This window comes from Austrofundulus limnaeus, unplaced genomic scaffold (genome assembly GCF_001266775.1).
Source record: "Austrofundulus limnaeus strain Quisiro unplaced genomic scaffold, Austrofundulus_limnaeus-1.0 Scaffold491, whole genome shotgun sequence".
NCBI classification, from domain to species: domain Eukaryota; kingdom Metazoa; phylum Chordata; class Actinopteri; order Cyprinodontiformes; family Rivulidae; genus Austrofundulus; species Austrofundulus limnaeus.
Window position 1 is genome coordinate 88,585 of NW_013952893.1, and position 7,012 is coordinate 95,596.

Genomic DNA, 7,012 nt, shown 5'->3' on the forward strand with positions numbered 1-7,012 from the left:
TATATATATAATTCAGGGAATTTTGCAAATACTGAACTCAAATTTGTTGTAGGCCTAACTGAGACTGATTCCCAAGAGTGGTAACAATTTTCATTAAAATTTTTCCATTTATTATTATGGAGTCAACTGTGCCTTTTGGCAAAATATCTCATAAACCTGCACTGAACAGATTAAAATGAAACTTTCATTAAATTGACTCATTGGAACCAACCAAGACTGCCATATTAGCCAAGTGATAAACAGAAACATGACCTCAGTCAATTTTACAAATATTGCATTAAATTTGTAGTTACAGCTTTCATTTCTTCATAGCAAGAGCTGTGCTTAAAACTCTAGCAATTATTACGGTTTGTTTGTTAACAAAACATGGATTTTAATGAAACGGTTAGTACATTTTCAATGGATGTTCAATAGAAAATTAGCCAACACAAAAAAGGTGGTAATGCAGTGAATTTTACTTTTATTGATTTAAATTATAGCTGAAAGTCATACTATGAGTATAAGTCATACTCTGAGTATGAGATTGTGTGTAACATTCAAGGTTTTGCCATCAGTTTACCACAAATGACGATCTTAGTGTAAAACTCTACATGAAAGACAGCAGTATGCATTCCCTCAAACAATTGTGAGTCTTTATCACAAATTGTATCAATTTGATTGTTAAATTCATCACTTCTAATTTTTATGATTCAAACAATGTGTTGTCTTGATTTGGTTTTCATTGTTAATTTAGGCCTATAGCTTTTAATCATTTGGTGCCATTTGGTGCAAGTTTTATCTTCCTGACTCTCACACTTTTGTGCGCATTTTTAGCTTTAGCTACTCATGATTAGTAGAGCCTCATGAACATATTGTCATAGAAAACATCGTTTTGAGTAATTAGAAGTTAAACATATAAATAAACATATAAATATATATTCAAATTAAAAGTCCCCCTGAATAAGACCAACAGGTCTAAAAGCATGGGATGCAGGAGTTATCAAGATTTTTACACAACATTAGGAGAGAACAAGCTTCAGGAAGTTGTAACAAGGCTTTGCTCAGTAAATGGTTGTTTATCTCGTTTATCTCTGTGATGGACTTTGCAGTCTGTCCAGAGTGTACATCGCCTCTCTTACAGTGACTGCTGGACATGGACCATGCAGTGACCCCTGCAACCATGAAAAGGAAGTTGCAGATTAAGATAAGGGATGGATGAACTGTAAATAAAATAATCTGAGATAGATCAGTATGTATATCAGAAGGTAATTTCTCCTGAATTTTTTGTATATTTGTCAAAATAACCTAAACATCATTTGAAATTCTGTTCAGGCTTTAGGGTTTGGTGTGACACCCCTTGCCCCCTCACGGTCAGGTGACTCTGGTTGCTGATCAAATCCTCCCCTCGGTAATAAAAGTCATCTGACCCCCACTTAGAGCAAACATGGCTGCTCCTGTGGAGACAGAGTGAATACAGATCATGTACAGTGAGGAATGTGTGGATATTTGTTCAAGTGTGCTCAGAGCTGCTGAGTAACTTAACAGAAACAGATGAAATTAGTTTGAAAATTCTTGAACAGATTGATGAAGATGCCGCCTTTTCAAATCTGGCTTGTTTAAGAGAGCTCTCTGGAAATTGTTGCCAAGCAGGAGAGAGAAATCTCTTTGCCAGGATCTGTTTGTTGTGTATGTTAGCAAAATATCTCATGAACCAATGGAAATATTTCAGTTAAACATGCAGGAAGTAATCTTTGGTTTAGAATCCGTGGCTGATTAATTTTTGGATCAGCCTGATTTAAGATGACCACCACAACTGATCTTAAAAAACACAAAAATGGCAAAAAACTTTATTTATTTACGGATATTAGGCTAATATCTGTTGTAGTAGCTGACACTGATCCCCAAGTTATACTAATGGCACAAATACATTGCACAAAATACTTGTTTAGGCTCTTGGAATCAACTCAGTCTGCTGTTAACAAAATATTACAAAAAGAAAATCATTGGATGGATTTTAATCAAACTTTCAGGAAAGTATAATTGAATATCCCATCCCAATTTTTGGAACTATTCAAGATGGCTACTAACAAACTGACCTTAGAAAATCCAGGCAGTTTTACAGACACTGAGCTGACAGTCGTTAACAACACAAAGGCCAGTCTGATTATGGGATCATGTGTCTAACATTTCAAGGTTTAATGAAAATGGCTACACCTCCATCATTTCTCAACAACTCTGGCATGAAACGCAGCAGGCCATGTTTATTCCTTCAATGAGCGCCAGGCCTGTCATAAAGTCCGACTCTGTTGTCTGCAGGCTGATGAGCTGTTCAACTTTAAAAGTTTTGCTTATGTCAGTTTGTTTCCACAACATCAACAATTAGAAATATTTTATTTGGAGGTTGGATTGAAGCACCAGGCCAGTTCCTGAGCTGGATCAATAGCATTTCTATTACTTTAGCGCTGATACTGCTGAGAGTTCAGCCATGGACAGGACATGGAATAAACATTTCATTAGGAATAATAGAGTTATTATGATTGTGTTGTTTGCCAAGAAAAAAAAACATGTTTTATCCAGAATTGTGCAACAAAATAGTGCCAAATCTATTCACACAAGAATTGCAAAGTGAAGGTGAGAGCGCCGGGTGTTGTTTTTATGTGTGGATCACATTAGGTTGTCCGTGGGGGGTCCATTTCCACTGAGGTGTGAGGATTCTCGTGGACCACCGGCCCACAGCTGGGATCGATGATGGGCTGTTTGTGCTCCATCAGCAGCGCACTGCGCGCTCATTCGCTAACTAGAGGTAAAAAATAAAATCAAACCCTGAGAAAGTGACGCAGTCTTCAGTGTTTATTGGAGGGTTCATACGTTTTTATTAAAAGAAGAAAAAAAATTGAGTCCACTCTGAGTATTTGGCCTTTTTTATTCATCTGAATGGTCAGGAAACACTTTCCCAACGTGTCTTTAATTCAGATTTTTTGAAATAATATTCAGTGAACAGGATAACTGAACAACCTCATTTGAAAAAAAAATAAGAGTTCAACTTTTATCAAACTATTTAATTTACAGCCGCTGAAAAGAGTTATGGAATTTCATGTTCCTAAAATAAATCAGACAGGCTAAAAAACTTCCATTTTTCAAAATTTTAAGACATCTTGAAATAAAAATAAAAGAATTATAATTGCTAGCTCGAGTAGAAGAAAAATGTGTGGAATCACTCAGTTTAGAGGAAAAAAAATAGAATCTGCAATTTGCAGTTCAAAAACCAACACATGATAAATCTGTTAATTAGTCTTCAGCTTAAAAAAATCTCATACTTTGGAGAGGGACCAAAACCAATGCAGACTGGTCTTGTTTCAAGGTGATAAAAAGCATAGTTTATATATATATATATATATATATACACACACACACACACACACACACACACACACACACACACACACACACACAACACCTGTTCATCAGCACAGGCGACTCTGCCGCACTGAGACTCTTGTTTGGACTCTTGCTTTCACACTGAGATGAAAACTGTCATGGGATTTGTTAAAATAGTTGTGTTGTTACGTATACAATTACATGGTGACAAAGTAAAGGCTTAGCATTAGCTGAAAACATAATCAGCAGTTCTCCTTTGTCTGTGAGTGATGAACAACGCTGATCACAAGGTTTCTGATGGGTTTTTTTCTGTTCGATTCACAAAAGGCTCTCGTATAAAAAGGGATCGTCTCTTTTGTTTTTCCACCACAGGAGCTGCAACCCTCATATTCAAGGGGAGAACAGCTGATCAGGTTGTACCGCACGTTGTAAAGAAACAACAACCGAACAAACAAAAACCAACAAAAAAGAGGAAAAACTAAAGTAATGATGCAACGAGCAGAAGCTGCTTCCTCTTCTGTTATGCTGATGCTCACTTGTAAAGTTAATCAAGTGCTGCTGCTGTCCTGGCAACCAGAGCAGGTGACGTGGGACAAAGGTGGGGGGGGGGGGGGGGTTGCACTCCGGGTTTTTTTTATTCACCCAATATGCAAACAGAGGAAGTCTTGTTGAGCTGATGTTTATTCATTCAAATGGGATCCATTTGGAGACAAAAGAGCAGAGAGAAAAGCATCTCTGTTCTTCTCACCTTTTCACATTTCCCAATTCAGAGCAGCGTCAAAACAATTACAGAGAGCAATTAGAGAGAGGGGGCTATAACCAAACATATTGGGAGGGAGGGAGGGGGCTTCTGAGTTTATTTTGACACCTCAGAGAAAAGGGTCAGAGGGAATAACCATCTCTTTAAAGCACATGGACTAAAACACTCACCACAATAAATTCATCTGGATGAAGCAGCTGATCTGTTGGATAGAATCCAGTCAACATTTTTTACTTTTATACATCAGGAAGGAGGGTGGCATAACAGATTAGAGGGAAGCCCTGTCGCTTCCCAGCAAGAAGGTCCCAGGTTCACCTTCTGATCGGGGGCCTTTTATTGTTTGTTTGCGTGTTCGTGCATGCCCACATGGATTTTCTTCTGGTGCGCTGGTTTCGTCCCACAGGCTCAAAAAATGCAAATGGGGTTCATCTGTAGCTCTGATACGACTGAGGTGTGAGTGAGAGTGTGAATGGTTGTTTGTGTGTCCCTGTGATAGGTTTGTGACCTGTCCAGGCAGTTTACCACCTCTCACTGACTGCTGGAGATAGGAAGCAGATTTCACAACCCAGAAATGAAACATGGGTAAAGAAAATGTATGTATGTGTGTATGGATGGATGGATGATCATCAAAAGGGAGAATTATTGCAAAATTAAAAACCTAGCACTCCTTGAAGGAGTGCACACAGCTCCTTTCAAGGCAACGCTTTTTTAAAACTTTACAAACAGAATGCTCAGTCTCACGCAGTGTGAGATGTTGCTCAGGAAATGTTGTGAATTACTCTCAGCTTTTAGTTGTGTTGGTCAACTTGAATGGCAATGTTTCCAAAAGTTAAGCACTTATAGACTACAACTAAAACAGTGGTTATGCATTACATTTATAGTCATACATCTACAGCTAATAAAAAGTTTTTGAAAATTTCCATCCTATGGTTCATGAAGTATCTTTTGTATCAGACAGAAGGATTGACGCCAACAGTTATTACTAAAGTTTAAAGCAAAGATCTCCCACAATGAACATCCCTGTCACTGTTGTACCTGATACACAGGGACTAGCACACAAGTGTCCTGGTTTTAGCAGACTTTCTGTAAAATTTATAAAATTATAGCAATTTATGCCTTTTTTTTAAGGTCAGTTGGTGACCATTTCAAAATTGTATGGTTCCAAAAGTTGACCAGTTGTGATGGCCAAAATGGTACCCACACTCTGACCTTGGGTCATATTCACACCTGATATTCCGCTAGACTCGGTTCGATTGAGGACCAAAATTGCAAGTTTTGTTTACATTTTCAGTTGGTGTGGTTCACATTCACACTTGGGGCGCTGCACCAAGAACCACTGAATGAATCAACGCAAAAACCTCAGAAGAAGACATATGGAGTTCAACTTCCTTCTTCACACAATGGCTGTGTCTCAATTCATGGGTTGCAGCTGACGTTGACCACATTCTTCGGCCACTGACGTCACTCCTCTGCTCCGTAGGCTGTCCCAATTCATCGGTGCCTACGAATGTGGTCGACAAATGCGGCCGACGTTTTCGAGTTTTTGTCGGCTGCATCTGAGCACACTACACACCCCATGGTATCCCAGAGCACATTGCGCCGTCAGATGTGTTCCCCGCTTTTTCGGAAATGTATCACGTACTTCACGTATCACTATGGTGGTGGTGTAGCATATGGCCACGTAAACATACGTCATCCGTAGGCTAGATCATCCTAATTCACAGCTGTTTTATGCAGCCGACAGGAGCAGCCTATGACCCATGTTGACTGCTATCCGACATCGATTGTTCCACGTCGGCTGCAACCCACGAATAGAAACACAGCTAGAGTAAACAAACATGGAGTAATGTCAAGTTTAGGTGGCTGTAGGATTAATTTTTTGTTTTAGGCAAATGTGCCAAACAAACACTCAACAATGAGCTCAGCAAGAGAGGAAGATTATCCGAAAATGTGGAGAATATTGTGTTTTACACAACATCAAATCTTGCAATTTTGGTCCCCAATCGAACTGATGCTGGCCTATCAGGTCATGATATGGTCAGGACATGATCTTAGAAAACACATAATTGGCTTTGAAAAAAAGGTTGTGTGGTGTCTTACACAAACTGAGCCTGAGGTCCCACAATACTGCACGTCATCACACAACATAATATTTTAGTTATAAACTTCTGTCATGAAAGGCAGCAGGCCATATCATTCCAGAAATGATTTGCTTGTAATTCTGACAGAACTGATGTGAACATTTGATCTGAAAACCACCAATGACCGAGACTTGCTCCAACTGAAAATAGCTCCAGTCTCCACGTTTAGTTGTCTCCAAGAGGTACGATTTCAATTCCTTAAAACACCCCTTTATTATGAATATATTATTATTATTTGTTCAGTCAAATATTCACAACTAATTTAGTTAGTGGTAAATAAAAAACAGGTCCAATAGTGAGTAAAATGACTGGTTTATATAAAAAATGGTTACTTGTGAAAAAGTTCATTACTCCACAAAAATCAAGCTTTGTACTCCACCCCCCCAAAAAAAGGTAGATTTAAAAAGTGAATTAGGCTGAAATAACTGGAGGATAATAAGATTCAGGACTCCAGCTGTAAAACCTAAACTTCCTTGGTTCCAGCCCTCGGGCCTCGTGTTGTCGTACTGCTCATGTTCAGAAAAACCCAGATCCATCCAGCAGAAGCTGCCAAACACAGGCACACATGCCACAACGTGTTATCCCTCTTTCCTGGCAGACAACTCCCCCACTTTTCTCAGCTCTTTGAAATCCGCATCGCTCTGATCTCATTTCTGTTTACAAGAGTCAAATTGCTTCCACACACTTTATTTGTAAAAGCTGATAAATATGCTGAGAGAGAGAGAGAGAGAGAGAGAGAGAGAGAGAGAGAGAG